This window comes from Pseudophryne corroboree, chromosome 10 (genome assembly GCF_028390025.1).
Source record: "Pseudophryne corroboree isolate aPseCor3 chromosome 10, aPseCor3.hap2, whole genome shotgun sequence".
Taxonomy (NCBI): domain Eukaryota; kingdom Metazoa; phylum Chordata; class Amphibia; order Anura; family Myobatrachidae; genus Pseudophryne; species Pseudophryne corroboree.
Genome location: NC_086453.1, coordinates 224,707,151 through 224,722,578, shown reverse-complemented (window position 1 = coordinate 224,722,578; position 15,428 = coordinate 224,707,151). Strand labels below are relative to the sequence as shown.

General features: G+C 46.2%; 1 protein-coding gene across 8 annotated transcripts in view; it reads right to left on the bottom strand.

Annotated features, from left to right (window-relative positions):
* Positions 1–15,428, bottom strand: part of RERE (arginine-glutamic acid dipeptide repeats) — a 719,262-nt gene that overhangs the window by 661,972 nt on the left and 41,862 nt on the right. The window contains exon 2 of one of the 8 annotated variants that reach the window (XM_063943111.1): positions 7,698–7,719. The exons of the other annotated variants lie outside the window; for them this stretch is intronic. The gene's annotated coding sequence lies outside the window, so the exon portion shown is untranslated. The remainder of the gene's footprint in view (positions 1–7,697; positions 7,720–15,428) is intronic. 8 annotated transcript variants of the gene reach the window in all.

Below are 15,428 nucleotides of genomic sequence, written 5' to 3'. Positions count from 1 at the left end.
CCCTCTATGCCCCTCCTCCAGACTTCAGTTAGAGAAACTGTGCCCAGAGGAGATGGACAGTACGAGGAAAGGATTTTTGTTAATCCAAGGGCAAGATCCATACCAGCCACACCATTCACACCGTATAACTCGTGATAAACTACCCAGTTAACAGGAGGTCCCCCTCAGCCAGGGTATCAAACTTATAGAACTTTGCAAAGGTGTTTGAACCCGACCAAGTAGCAGCCCGGCACAACTGTAGTGCCGAGACCCCTCGGGCAGCCGCCCAAGAAGAGCCCACCTTCCTAGTGGAATGGGCCTTAACCGATTTTGGTAACGGCAATCCTGCCGTAGAATGCGCCTGCTGAATCGTGTTACAGATCCAGCGAGCAATAGTCTGCTTCGAAGCAGGTCCGTCAACTTTGTTGGCTGCATACAGGACAAACAGTGCTTCTGTTTTTCTGATCCTAGCCGTTCTGGCCACGTAAATTTTCAAAGCACTGACCACATCAAGGGACTCTGAATCCTCCAAGATACGTGTAGCCACAGGCACGACGATAGGTTGGTTCATATGAAAGGATGAGACCACCTTAGGTAGGAATTGAGGACGGGTCCGCAATTCCGCTCTATCCATATGGAAAACCAGATAGGGGCTTTTATGTGATAAAAGCCGCCAATTCCGAAACTCACCTAGCCGAAACCAAGGCTTACAACATAACCACCATCCAGGTGAGATATTTCAACTCCACTGTCTCTGGTTCAAACCAATGTGACTTAAGGAAACTTAACACCACGTTAAGGTCCCAAGGCGCCACCGGAGGTACAAGAAAATGGATAACGCCGAAATCTGAACTTTTAATGGAGCCTAATTTCAGGCTCAAATTCACTCCAGTTTGTAGGAAACGAAGAAAACGGCCCAGGTGAATTCTTCCTTAGGAGCATTCTTGGCCTCACACCAAGAAACATATTTTCTCCATATTCGGTGATAATGTTTAGATGTCACGTCCTTCCTAGCCTTTATTTGCGTAGGAATGACCTCATCCGGAATACCTTTTTCCGCTAGGATCCGGCTTTCAACCGCCATGCCGTCAGACGCAGCCGCGGTAAGTCTTGGAACAGACAGGGACCTTGTTGTAACAAGTCCAGCCTTAGAGGAAGAGGCCATGGATCTTCTGTGAGCATTTCTTGCAGATCCGGATACCAGGTCCTCCGTGGCCAATCTGGAACAATGAGAATTGCTCTCACTCCTCTTTTTCTTATTATCCTCAACACCTTGGGTATGAGAGGAAGAGAAGGAAACACATACACCGACTGGAACACCCACGGTGTCACCAGGACGTCTACAGCTACCGCCTGAGGGTCTCTTGACCTGGCGCAATACCTTTGTAGCTTTTTGTTGAGACGGGATGCCATCATGTCTATTTGGGGTAGTCCCCACCGACTTGCAATCTGCGCGAAGACTTCCTGATGAAGTCCCCACTCTCCCGGATGCAGAGCGTGTCTGCTGAGGAAGTCTGCTTCCCAGTCGTCCACTCCCAGAATGAACACTGCTGACAGAGCGCTTACATGATTCCCCGCCCAGCGAAGAACTCTGGTGGCTTCCACCATGGCCACTCTGCTCCTTGTGCCGCCCTGGCGGTTTACATGAGCTACTGTGGTGATGTTGCCCGACTGGATCAGAACTGGTCGATTGCGAAGTAAGATTTCCGCTTGACGTAGGGCGTTGTATATGGCCCTTAGTTCCAGGATGTTGATGTGAAGACAAGTCTCTTGACTTGACCAAAGTCCTTGGAAATTACTTCCCTGTGCGACCGCTCCCCAACCTTGGAGGCTCGCGTCCGTGGTCACCAGGATCCAGTCCTGAATGCCGAACCTGCGGCCCTCTAGAAGGTGAGCACTGTTTTGCCACCACAGGAGAGATACTCTGGCCCTGGGGGACAGGGCGATCCGCTGACGCAATTGCAGATACGACCTGGACCATTTGTCCAATAGGTCCCATTGGAAGGCCCTTGCATGGAATTTGCCGTATGGAATGGCTTCGTATGCTGCCACCATCTTTCCCAGAACTTGAGTGCAATGATGTACTGACACTTGTTGTGGTTTCAACCAGTTCATAACTAGAGTCATGAGTTCCTGCGCTTTTCCCTTCGGAAGAAAAAACCTTTTCTGGTCTGTGTCCAGAATCATGCCCAAGAAGGGCAGACGAGTTGTAGGATTCAGCTGCGATTTTGGAATATTGAGAATCCAGCCGTGTCGCTGTAACACATTCAGTGAAAGTGATACGCTGCTCGGCAACTTCTCCCGTGATCTCACTTTTATGAGGAGATCGTCCAAGTACGGGATAATTGTGACACCCTGCATGCGCCGGAGCACCATCATTTCCGCCATTACCTTGGTGAAAATTCTCGGGGCCGTGGAAAGCCCAAACGGCAACGTCTGAAATTGGTAATGACAATCCTGTACCTCAAATCTCAGGTACGCCTGATGAGGAGGATATATGGGGACATGTAGGTATGCATCCTCTATGTCTTGAGATACCAAAAAAACTCCCCCCTCTAGGCTGGCGATGACCGCCCTGAGTGATTCCATCTTGAACTTGAACCGTTTTAAGTAAAGGTTCAGGGGTTTTAAATTTAAAATGGGTCTGACCGAACCTTCCGGTTTCGGAACCACAAACAGAGTTGAGTAGTACCCCTGCCCTCGTTGAAGCAGGGGAACCTTTACCACCACTTGTTGCAGACACAATCTGTGAATGGCATGTAACACTACCTCCCTTTCCTGGGGTTTTTTCGGTAGGGCCGATTTGAAAAAAACGGCGAGGAGGCACTTCTTCGAAATCCAGCTTGTAACCTTGGGAAACAATTTCTATTGCCCATGGATCCACCTGTGAGTGGAACCATACGTGGCTGAACAGTCGAAGACGTGCCCCCACAGGAGCTGACTCCCTCAGGGAAGCCCCAGCGTCATGCGGTGGATTTAGCAGAGGCCGGGGAGGACTTCTGTTCCTGGGAACTAGCTGTGTTGTGCAGCTTTTTCCCTCCGTCCTTACCTCTGGCAAGAAAGGACGAACCACGTGCTCTCTTGCTTTTATTGGAACGAAAGGACTGCATTTGATAATGAGGCACTTTCTTAGATTGTGAAGGAATATATGGCAAAACATTTTATTTACCTGCCGTAGCCATAGAGACGAGATCCGAGAGGCCCTCTCCAAACAATTCCTCACCCTTGTAAGGCAACAACTCCATATGCCTCTTTTAGTCGGCATCACCTGTCCATTGCATGTGCCACAGGACAAGTCTAGCAGAAATCGAAATAGCATTGACTCTAGAACCCAGTAGACTAACGTCTCTTTGGGCATGTATTATATATATATATATATATATATATATATATATATATATATATATATATATATATATATATATATATATAGAGAGAGAGAGAGAGAGAGAGAGAGAAAGAGAGAAAGAGAGAGAACAGATTAATATTGCGCCACTTGTGATAAAAACAGATGTGTTGTATAAAGAGTATTGGTAAGCTAAAACGACACTCCCCTATGCTGCTACTGGGGCGTCTGCTGGATCCCTCAAATATGTACAGGGATGGTGATTCCCTGAATAGAATTTATGAATAAAGGGGGGGGGGGATGAGGGATATATAGCGACCACGGTGTCCGTGCAATAAGTGTAAAATTGCCAATTCTATACAATAAAAGGTATTTATTAACGTACAATTGAGCATAAAAGAAACATTTAAAAATGGGACAACAATAAAAAAACACAACTGAACTAAAAGCACTTAAATGAATTGTATAAAACTACAGTAAAACAAGTATTAAGGTTTTTTTCCTGATCTTAAATGAGGTAGGTGAAGGGGAACCTTCACCTACCTCATTTAAGATAAGGGGGGAAAAACACAGCAATTTAATGCTTACCCCGTAGCGCTGTTATTAATATCTGTGCCGAATTATGTGCCCCCCCTCTTCTTTAAAACCCTCTCTTCTACCGTGGTATAAGCAGGGGAGAGTCCGGGGAGCTTCCTCTCAGCGGTGCTGTGGAGAAAAACATGGCGCTGGTGAGTGCTGAGGGAGAAGCCCCGCCCCCTCGTGAGGTGTATGGGAGCAATGGCGCAAAGCTGCCGTGCTGTGCGTTACCTCAGTGAAGCTCACGAAGTCTTCTGCCGCCTTTTGAAGCCTTCTTTCTTCTCATACTCACCCGGCTTCTTTCTTCTGGCTCTGTGAGGACGACGGCGGCGCGGCTCTGGGACGAACGTCCAGGGCGAACCTGTGTTCCGACTCCCTCTGGAGCTAATGGTGTCTAGTAGCCTAAGAAGCAGAGCCTATCATTTAAGTAGGTCTGCTCCCCTCTCCTCAGTTTCTCCATGCAGGGAGTCTGTTGCCAGCAGTGCTCCCTGAAAATAAAAAACCTAACAAATATACTTTCTTAGCAGGAAACTCAGGAGAGCTCCCTGCAGTGCACCCATCTGCCTCTGGGCACAGTCTCAAACTGAGGTCTGGAGGAGGGGCATAGAGGGAGGAGCCAGTGCACACCCAGAGTCAAGTTCTTTCTTAAAGTGCCCATGTCTCCTGCGGAGCCAGTCTATTCCCCATGGTCCTTACGGAGTCCCCAGCATCCTCTAGGATGTTAGAGAGAAGAAAAAAAAGAGAGGAGTAGCAAAATCACATACGTCTTAGCTTTAAAAGATCCGCGTAAAGTTCTCATACGGTATGTCAGCATCTGGAAAGCTTACTACTGCAATTACTCATACAGCGGGTTTCGGGTGCCGAGAGCACAGCTCGTACACACATGGGGACCAACCATCAGCACGTCTAACGCTCCATAAGCCATTCCCAACGCGTTTTGTCAGAGGACTTCGTCAGGGGGTCTCCCTGTGTGTACCGACCTTAAATCAGACCCTCATTAGACTACAGCTGGTAAGCAAGAATGGGAGTGTGAAATTTGCATGCATATCGGCTGACAAACTGCTGTATTTTACAACCACTATACTCCTATATTACTGTAAGACAGGGTTTGTAAAGTCAGAAGTAATAATTAAGGCATATTTTAAAATATTAATTTTCTACTAAAAAATCTCAGATTTAGGACACTTGAAACTTTTTTTTCCCCATGAGAAATGAGGGAAGTCAGATGTATCATATATAGGAACACTGCAAGGGCGGAATTCAATCGTTTTTCCTCCGGCAGCCACTAGATGGTGCCCAAACGGAGCTATTCAATCGTAACCCCGTTTGGGGAGGAACGGGGGGAAAGAGAGAGCTAAAAGTGACCCATTTGGGCAACCAAACGCATTGCACCCATTAGTTTAGTCGGGTTTAGCCGCTTTACGCAGCTAAACCAGGCTGCTATGGGCGCAATATGCGCAATAAAGAGAAGTTCAATTGAATATCACCACAAGATCTCCCTTCACTTTAGACAGGAGATCAGGCCCTATATAACAATTGAATTCCACCCTAAAAGTATGGGTCATCTGCAATAACATTATCAATACAAGATTTTAGTGTGATAACACGTCTTCCACTCCTCTTTTTAGGTATATTTTAATCTTCAACTGCATCATAAGATGATTTTAAAACATCACATAAGACCCCACTTAACTCAGTCTAACACACCACATACTGAACCTTTACCAGCCTCCCCTTTATAAACCTGGCTCTTGATTCTCAGATTTCTCTAGCCGACTCTTCACCTGTGTCCTTAAATGCATACATACAGTGCACTCAGAAAGTATTCACATCGCTCCAGTTTTTCATCATTTTGTTATGTTATATAGCCTTATTCCAAAATGGAATAAATTAATTTCCCTCAAAATTCTACACACAATACCCCATAATGACAAAGTGAAAAGGTTTTTTGATATTTTTGCAAATTAAAAATAAAAACTAAGAAATCACATGTACGTAAGTATTCACAGCTTTTGCCATGAAGCTCACAATTAAGCTCAGGTGCATCCTGTTTCCACTGATCATCCTTGATATGTTCCTACAGCTTAATTGGAGTCCACCGGTGGTAAATTCAGTTGATTGGACATGATTTGGAAAGGCACACACCTGTCTATATAAGGTCCCACACTTGACAGTGCATGTCTGAGCACAAACCAAGCATGAAGTCAAAGGAATGGTCTGTAGACCTCCGAGACAGGACAGTCTCGAGGCACAAATCTAGGGAAGGGTACAGAAAAATAGCTGCTGCTTTGAAGGTCCCAATGAGCACAGTGTCCTCCATCATCTGTAAATGGAAGAAGTTCGGAACCACCAGGACTCTTCCTCTTCCTAGAGCTGGCCGGCTGTCTAAACCGAGCGATCGGGTGAGAAGGGCCCTAGTCAGGGAGGTGACCAAGAACCCGATGGTCACTCTGCCAGAGCTACAGCATTCATCTGTGTAGAGTGGAGTACCTTCCAGAAGGACAACCATCTCTGCAGCAATCCACCAATCAGGCCTTTATGGTAGAGTGGCCAGACAGAAGCCACTCCTTAGTAAAAAGCACATGGCAGCCCGCCTGGAGCTTGCCAAAATGCACCTGTAGGACTCAGACCTTGAGAGACAAAATTCTCTGGTCTGATGCGACAAAGATTTAACTCTTTGGCGTGAATGCCAGGCGTCGTGTTTGGAAACCAGGCACCACTCATCACCAGGCCAATAACATGCCTACAATGAAGCATGGTGGTGGTAGCAGCATCATGCTATGGGGATGTTTTTCAGCAGCAGGAACTGGGAGACCAGTCAGGATAGAGGGAAAGATGAATGCAGCAATGTACAGAGAAATCCTGGATGAAAACCTGCTCCAGAGCGCACATGACCTCAGACTGGGGCGACGGTTCATCTTTCAGCAGGACAACGACCTTAAGCACACAGCCAAGATATCAAAGGAGTGGCTTCAGGACAACTCTGTGAATGTCCTTGAGTGGCCCAGCGAGAGCCCAGACTTAAACCCGATTGGACATCTCTGAAAAGATCTGAACATGGCTGTGCACCGACGCTTCCCATTCAACCTGATGGAGCTTGAGAGGTGCTGCAAAGAGGAATGGGCGAAACTGCCCAAACATAGGTGTGCCAAGCTAGTGGCATCATATTCAGAAAGACTTAAGGCTGTAATTGCTGCCAAAGGTGCATCAACAACGTATTGAGCAAAGGCTGTGAATACTTATGTACATGTGATTTTAGTTTTTACATTTTTAATAAATTTGCAAAAATCTAAAAAAAAAAAACTTCTCACGTTGTCATTATGGGGTATTGTGTGTAGAATTTGGAGGGGAAAATTTAATTTATTCTATTTTGAAAGAAGGCTGTAATATAACAAAATATGGAAAAAATGAAGCGCTGTGAATACTTTCCGGATGCACTGTATATAATACTTTTGTTATCAACTTGAAGACAACATCCTGTAATTGTGCTCCTGTCATAGTTCAGAGGTGTACAAAAGTCATTCATTGTCAAGTAGACAGTGAAACAGTTCAATACAGAGATAATAGGAGTAAAAGTGTCATCATTAAATGTTGTGTAAGGCGGATGCTCTCATCTGGAGAGGTTTCAAATCTTTCCTCCTTACTGCTTAATTGCATAGCAGAATTGTGTGCAAGATAATGCAAGAGGATTTCCCTCACATATGCAATAACTAATTAATTGTTCATCTCTAAAGCTAGAGGGACTAGCAATATACTCTAGAAAGTACTGAATAAACAAAGTAGTATATTCTCTTACCTTATAAATACATTTGCCATACCTTTTGGAGAATAAGAAAGGAAATCACATTTAATCATAAAAGAATCGTATTTTATATGTTATATACCAGAGACGTCATGATAATGGTGATAACTATGCGTCTTGCACATTAAATGAAAAACAATTTGGGAAAACAGATGATAAATTACTTTAAAATGTTAAATTACTGGGATAAAGTTATACAGCAGCAGCGGAAATAAAATCCTGGGATGCATATAAAGGATAAATTGATGTGACATAAACAGAGTATTGCCACTGTAAAAGCCACTAGTTGGACAACAGCTTCAATATGAGGTACAATTTGGGAACCATAATAGCAGCACAGAGAACTTGAGATGTTTCAAGGACAAGCAACTTCATTAATAAAAGAGTGGAAGAAAGCACTACTATATAAACGCAAATTGGTGTGGTAACAGCACAGAATTTATTTCAATGTGCATGTTTTCTACATACAAAAACCATACAGTGTTTTAACACTAGTGGATAATCTGCCTAGCTGCATACCAGAAAGTATAGAATCTTGCAGACATTAACACTGTTTTATGATCTATAATATTCTGTGCTATAAGTCATTTAAATGTGCACAAACATTTAATAGCTAGGGCCAAGTGCTTAAAAATATAAAAGCGTTTAGATTTCTTTTTTAGGCATGGTGTATTCAGAAGAGACACTTTCCATCAGAACATTGTCTGCTAGTGGCATGCATCCTTTTTCCAGATAGACTACATGCGGTATAATTAGCCAGTTCTCAATAAGTCCCCTGGAAGATAAAGATTTCTGGCAAAGCTTGAGTGTTCTTGTGTGTGGGGAAGAAAGGCACAAGCAGAATCAGGTACAACAGCAGCTCTGCCGTCTCAATCAAAGCCTGTTACAGATGCAAGCCCTGACACGGTTAATTAGCCTCCATCCTTCCAGAGTATGAGAGCCAACTGGATAATACAGAATGATTGCTTTGCACTGTCAAAGCCTAGTACAAATTATTTAGAAAGCTCTGTAAGTGCATTAAAAACAGAAGAAATCTAAATCCAACATGCCCAAATGTGTACAGATTCATACAAAGAATAATGACTGTAATCCCCAGGGCTGTTTTCTAGCTTATCTTTGTGCTATAGATATGCATCCAGAATCTTGATCCAATTGTATTCTCCCAGCCTTTAACATTGTCTCTAGTGTGTGACATACCATGAACCGACATACCATGAACCGACAGCAAATACTAGGCCAGATCAAGGAGAACATAATCCATTCTGCCATTATTATTAAAAACATTCCAGCATTTCATACAGGGCATACCCTTGGGGGGAGAAGCGGTAATTCAATTCTTTTGTGCACTGTAGGCCCCTCCTACAGTGACCTGAAGCTATTAAATTGTTGTTTTTTTGGGGGGGGGGATGCAGTTAATATACTGCCTACCGGGATCCTGGCGTTCAGGACCCAGACGCCGGAATCCCGACAGGCAGCTAAATGCCAGCGGTCGGAATCCCTACCCATATTCCCACTAGGGAGGCGGGTCCACGCCACCACCCGAGTGTGAATATAACCTGTGGCGTGGCGAGCGTACCTAAGCAACTGAATAGCTCCCATCAGTTTAGGCATGAGCTACAATAATTATCCCTTGGGGGGGGGATTTCTGCTCGCAACCTTCTGAAAGTGGCAAGCAGAGATCTGTTAGAAGTCGGCTGTATGGACGTGCTAATTGGATTAAGCGATTTTACACGTCTTAACCTAGTGCATTTGTGTGCAACAAGTGTGATGAGTAAATAAGAAAAGCCCTGTGGCAATAGGCAATAACTAATTTATATTATACGCAGCAAGGGGGGTGGGGGGGTTTAGGGAATATGGAAGTGGGAAAAGCAGCTAGAATCCTGGTATCTAACAGGTACAAAATACTAGTAACTGTAATTTGGGAACTTATAGTTACATTGGAAAAAAATATGTAACAGTTCTTGACTAATCGTGTAATAACAACCAAAGCACTGGTCTGTATTTATCTTTGCTATGCTCCACCCATTGTCACCCATGGTATAATAGTGCCTAAGTAGAAAAAAGGAGAATGGTATAATTAGATGCAAGTACCTATAGGTCTTTAAAATAAAGTGATCTAGCTAAAAATAAATCCTAGTAGGAAAAGGTCACAACCCTCACATCAAATACACCACGCGGACTTTGTAATGGTCAATTCTACTGCAATGGGCAGAGCTCAGAGCCCAGGGTTGGGTAAGATGTCGCCAGCAGCAATGAGAAGGAACAGGGCGATGAGAATGAGAAGGAACAGGGCGAGAAAGAGGGCACGTGAGGATGATCTGTTTGTTTCTGTCGGTGAGACAGGGAGGTGGGTGCACGGAAGCAGCCATTCTGTGGGCTGAGAATGCATTAGTGATGTCACCAGTACTTATAGTGCACATGTTTTAAATTGCAGACCTTCTGTAAAAATAAGAATTTACTTACCGATAATTCTATTTCTCGTAGTCCGTAGTGGATGCTGGGGACTCCGTAAGGACCATGGGGAATAGCGGCTCCGCAGGAGACTGGGCACATCTAAAGAAAGCTTTAGGACTATGTGGTGTGCACTGGCTCCACCCCCTATGACCCTCCTCCAAGCCTCAGTTAGGATACTGTGCCCGGACGAGCGTACACAATAAGGAAGGATTTTGAATCCCGGGTAAGACTCATACCAGCCACACCAATCACACCGTACAACTTGTGATCTGAACCCAGTTAACAGCATGATAACAGAGGAGCCTCTAGAAAAGATGGCTCACTACAGCAATAACCCGATTTTTTGGTAACAATAACTATGTACCAGTATTGCAGACAATCCGCACTTGGGATGGGCGCCCAGCATCCACTATGGACTACGAGAAATAGAATTATCGGTAAGTAAATTCTTATTTTCTCTAACGTCCTAAGTGGATGCTGGGGACTCCGTAAGGACCATGGGGATTATACCAAAGCTCCCAAACGGGCGGGAGAGTGCGGATGACTCTGCAGCACCAAATGAGAGAACTCCAGGTCCTCCTCAGCCAGGGTATCAATTTTGTAGAATTTTACAAACGTATTTGCTCCTGACCAAGTAGCTGCTCGGCAAAGTTGTAAAGCCGAGACCCCTCGGGCAGCCGCCCAAGATGAGCCCACCTTCCTTGTGGAGTGGGCATTTACAGATTTTTGGCTGTGGCAGGCCTGCCACCGAAAGTGCAAGCTGAATTGTACTACAAATCCAACGAGCAATAGTCTGCTTAGAAGCAGGAGCACCCAGCTTGTTGGGTGCATACAGGATAAACAGCGAGTCAGTTTTCCTGACTCCAGCCGTCCTGGAAACATATTTTCAGGGCCCTGACAACGTCTAGCAACTTGGAGTCCTCCAAGTCCCTAGTAGCCGCAGGCACCACAATAGGTTGGTTCAGGTGAAATGCTGAAACCACCTTAGGGAGAAACGGAGGACGAGTCCTCAATTCCGCCCTGTCCGAATGGAAAATCAGATAAGGGCTTTTACAGGATAAAGCCGCCAATTCTGACACGCGCCTGGCCCAGGCCAGGGCCAACAGCATGACCACATTCCATGTGAGATATTTTAACTCCACAGATTTAAGTGGTTCAAACCAATGTGACTTTTGGAACCCAAAAACTACATTGAGATCCCAAAGTGCCACTGAAGGCACAAAAGGAGGCTGTATATGCAGTACCCCTTTTACAAACGTCTGAACTTCAGGAACTGAAGCTAGTTCTTTTTGGAAGAAAATTGACAGGGCCGAAATTTGAACCTTAATGGACCCCAATTTCAGGCCCATAGACACTCCTGTTTGCAGGAAATGTAGGAAACGACCCAGTTGAATTTCCTCCGTCGGGCCTTACTGGCCTCGCACCACACAACATATTTTCGCCAAATGCGGTGATAATGTTTTGCGGTTACATCCTTCCTGGCTTTGATCAGGATAGGGATGACTTCATCCGGAATGCCTTTTCAGGATCCGGCGTTCAACCGCCATGCCGTCAAACGCAGCCGCGGTAAGTCTTGGAACAGACAGGGTCCTTGCTGGAGCAGGTCCCTTCTTAGAGGTAGAGGCCACGGATCCTCCGTGAGCATCTCTTGAAGTTCCGGTTACCAAGTCCTTCTTGGCCAATCCGGAGCCACGAATATAGTGCTTACTCCTCTCCATCTTATAATTCTCAGTACCTTGGGTATGAGAGGCAGAGGAGGGAACACATACACTGACTGGTACACCCACGGTGTTACCAGAACGTCTACAGCTATTGCCTGAGGGTCCCTTGATCTGGCGCAATACCTGTCGAGTTTTTCCCAACGGTTTATAATCATGTGGAAGACTTCTGGGTGAAGTCCCCACTCTCCCGGGTGGAGGTCGTGCTGAGGAAGTCTGCTTCCCAGTTGTCCACTCCCGGAATGAATACTGTTGACAGTGCTATCACATGATTTTCCGCCCAGCGAAGAATCCTTGCAGCTTCTGCCATTGCCCTCCTGCTTCTTGTGCCACCCTGTCTGTTTACGTGGGTGACTGCCGTGATGTTGTCCGACTGGATCAACACCGGCTGACCTTGAAGCAGAGGTCTTGCTAAGCTTAGAGCATTGTAAATGGCCCTTAGCTTCAGGATATTTATGTGAAGTGATGTCTCCAGACTTGACCATAAGCCCTGGATATTCCTTCCCTGTGTGACTGCTCCCCAGCCTCGCAGGCTGGCATCCGTGGTCACCAGGACCCAGTCCTGAATGCCGAATCTGCGGCCCTCTAGAAGATGAGCACTCTGCAACCACCACAGGAGGGACACCCTTGTCCTTGGTGACAGTGTTATCCGCTGATGCATCTGAAGATGCGACCCGGACCATTTGTCCAGCAGGTCCCACTGGAAAGTTCTTGCGTGGAATCTGCCGAATGGGATTGCTTCGTAGGAAGCCACCATTTTACCCAGAACCCTTGTGCATTGATGCACTGAGACTTGGCTCGGTTTTAGGAGGTTCCTGACTAGCTCGGATAACTCCCTGGCTTTCTCCTCCGGGAGAAAAGCCTTTTTCTGGACTGTGTCCAGGATCATCCCTAGGAACAGAAGACAAGTCGTCGGAGCCAGCTGCGATTTTGGAATATTGAGAATCCAATCGTGCTGCCGCAACACTACCTGAAATAGTGCTACACCGACCTCCAACTGTTCCCTGGATCTTACCCTTATCAGGGAATCCTCCAAGTAAAGGATAACTAAAATTCCCTTCCTTCGAAGGAATAACATCATTTCGGCCATTACCTTGGTAAAGACCAGGGGTGCCGTGGACCATCCATACGGCAGCGTCTGAACTGATAGTGACAGTTCTGTACCATAAACCTGAGGTACCCTTGATGAGAAGGGTACATTTTGATATGAAGGTAAGTATCCTTGATGTCCCGAGACATCATGTAGTCCCCTTCTTCCAGGTTCGCAATCACTGCTCTGAGTGACTCAATCTTGAATTTGAACCTCTGTATGTAAGTGTTCAAAGATTTTAGATTTAGAATCGGTCTCAACGAGCCGTCCGGCTTCGGTACCACAACAGTGTGGAATAATACCCCGTTCCCTGTTGCAGGAGGGGTACCTTGTTAATCACCTGCTGGGAATACAGCTTGTGAATGGCTTCCAAAACTGTCTCCCTGTCAGAAGGAGACATTGCTAAAGCAGACTTTAGGAAACGGCGAGGGGGAGACGTCTCGAATTCTAATTTGTACCCCTGAGATATCACCTGAAGGATCCAGGGGTCTACTTGCGAGTGAGCCCACTGCGCGCTGAAATTCATTGAGACGGGCCCCCCACCGTGCCTGATTCTGCTTGTAAAGCCCCAGCGTCATACTGAGGGCTTGGCAGAGGCGGGAGAGGGTTTCTGTTCCTGGGAACTGGCTGATTTCTGCAGCCTTTTTCCTCTCCCTCTGTCACGGGGCAGAAATGAGGAATCTTTTGCCCGCTTGTCCACGAAAAGACTGCGCCTGATAATACGGCGTCTTCTCATGTTGAGAGGCGACCTGGGGTACAAACGTGGATTTCCCAGCTGTTGCCGTGGCCACCAGGTCTGAAAGACCGACCCCAAATAACTCCTCCCTTTAATAAGGCAATACTTCCAAATGCCGTTTGGAATACGCATCACCTGACCACTGACGTGTCCATAACCCTCTACTGGTAGAAATGGACAACGCACTTAGACTTGATGCCAGTCGGCAAATATTCCGCTGTGCATCACGCATATATAGAAATGCATCTTTTAAATGCTCTATAGGCAATAATATACTGTCCCTATCTAGGGTATCAATATTTTCAGTCAGGGAATCCGACCACGCCAACCCAGCACTGCACATCCAGGCTGAGGCGATTGCTGGTCGCAGTATAACACCAGTATGTGTGTAAATACATTTTAGGATACCCTCCTGCTTTCTATCAGCAGGATCCTTAAGGGCGGCCATCTCAGGAGAGGGTAGAGCCCTTACAAGCGTGTGAGCGCTTTATCCCCCCTAGGGGGTGTTTCCCAACGCACCCTAACCTCTGGCGGGAAAGGATATAATGCCAATAACATTTTAGAAATTATCAGTTGTTATCGGGGGAAAACCACGCATCATCACACACCTCATTTAATTTCTCAGATTCAGGAAAACTACAGGTAGTTTTTCCTCACCGAACATAATACCCCTTTTTGGTGGTACTCGTATTATCAGAAAATAAGAATTTACTCACCGGTAATTCTGTTTCTCGTAGTCCGTAGTGGATGCTGGGAACTCCGTAAGGACCATGGGGAATAGCGGGCTCCGAAGGAGGCTGGGCACTCTAGAAAGATCTTAGACTACCTGGTGTGCACTGGCTCCTCCCACCATGACCCTCCTCCAAGCCTCAGTTAGGTACTGTGCCCGGACGAGCGTACACAATAAGGAAGGATTTTGAATCCCGGGTAAGACTCATACCAGCCACACCAATCACACCGAACAACTCGTGATAAGAAACCCAGTTAACAGTATGAAACGATAGAGCCTCTCAACAGACGGCTCAACAATAACCCGATTTAGTTAACAATAACTATGTACAAGTATTGCAGATAGACCGCACTTGGGATGGGCGCCCAGCATCCACTACGGACTACGAGAAACAGAATTACCGGTGAGTAAATTCTTATTTTCTCTAACGTCCTAGTGGATGCTGGGAACTCCGTAAGGACCATGGGGATTATACCAAAGCTCCCAAACGGGCGGGAGAGTGCGGATGACTCTGCAGCACCGAATGAGAGAACTCCAGGTCCTCCTCAGCCAGGGTATCAAATTTATAGAATTTTGCAAACGTGTTTGCCCCTGACCAAGTAGCTGCTCGGCAAAGTTGTAAAGCCGAGACCCCTCGGGCAGCCGCCCAAGATGAGCCCACCTTCCTTGTGGAATGGGCATTGACAGATTTAGGCTGTGGCAGGCCTGCCACAGTATGTGCAAGCTGAATTGTACTACAAATCCAACGAGCAATAGTCTGCTTAGAAGCAGGAGCACCCAGCTTGTTGGGTGCATATAGGATAAACAGCGAGTCAGATTTTCTGACTCCAGCCGTCCTGGAAACATATATTTGCAGGGCCCTGACAACGTCTAGCAACTTGGAGTCCTCCAAATCCTTAGTAGCCGCAGGCACCACAATAGGCTGGTTCAGGTGAAACGCTGACACCACCTTAGGGAGAAACTGGGGACGAGTCCTCAATTCTGCCCTATCCATATG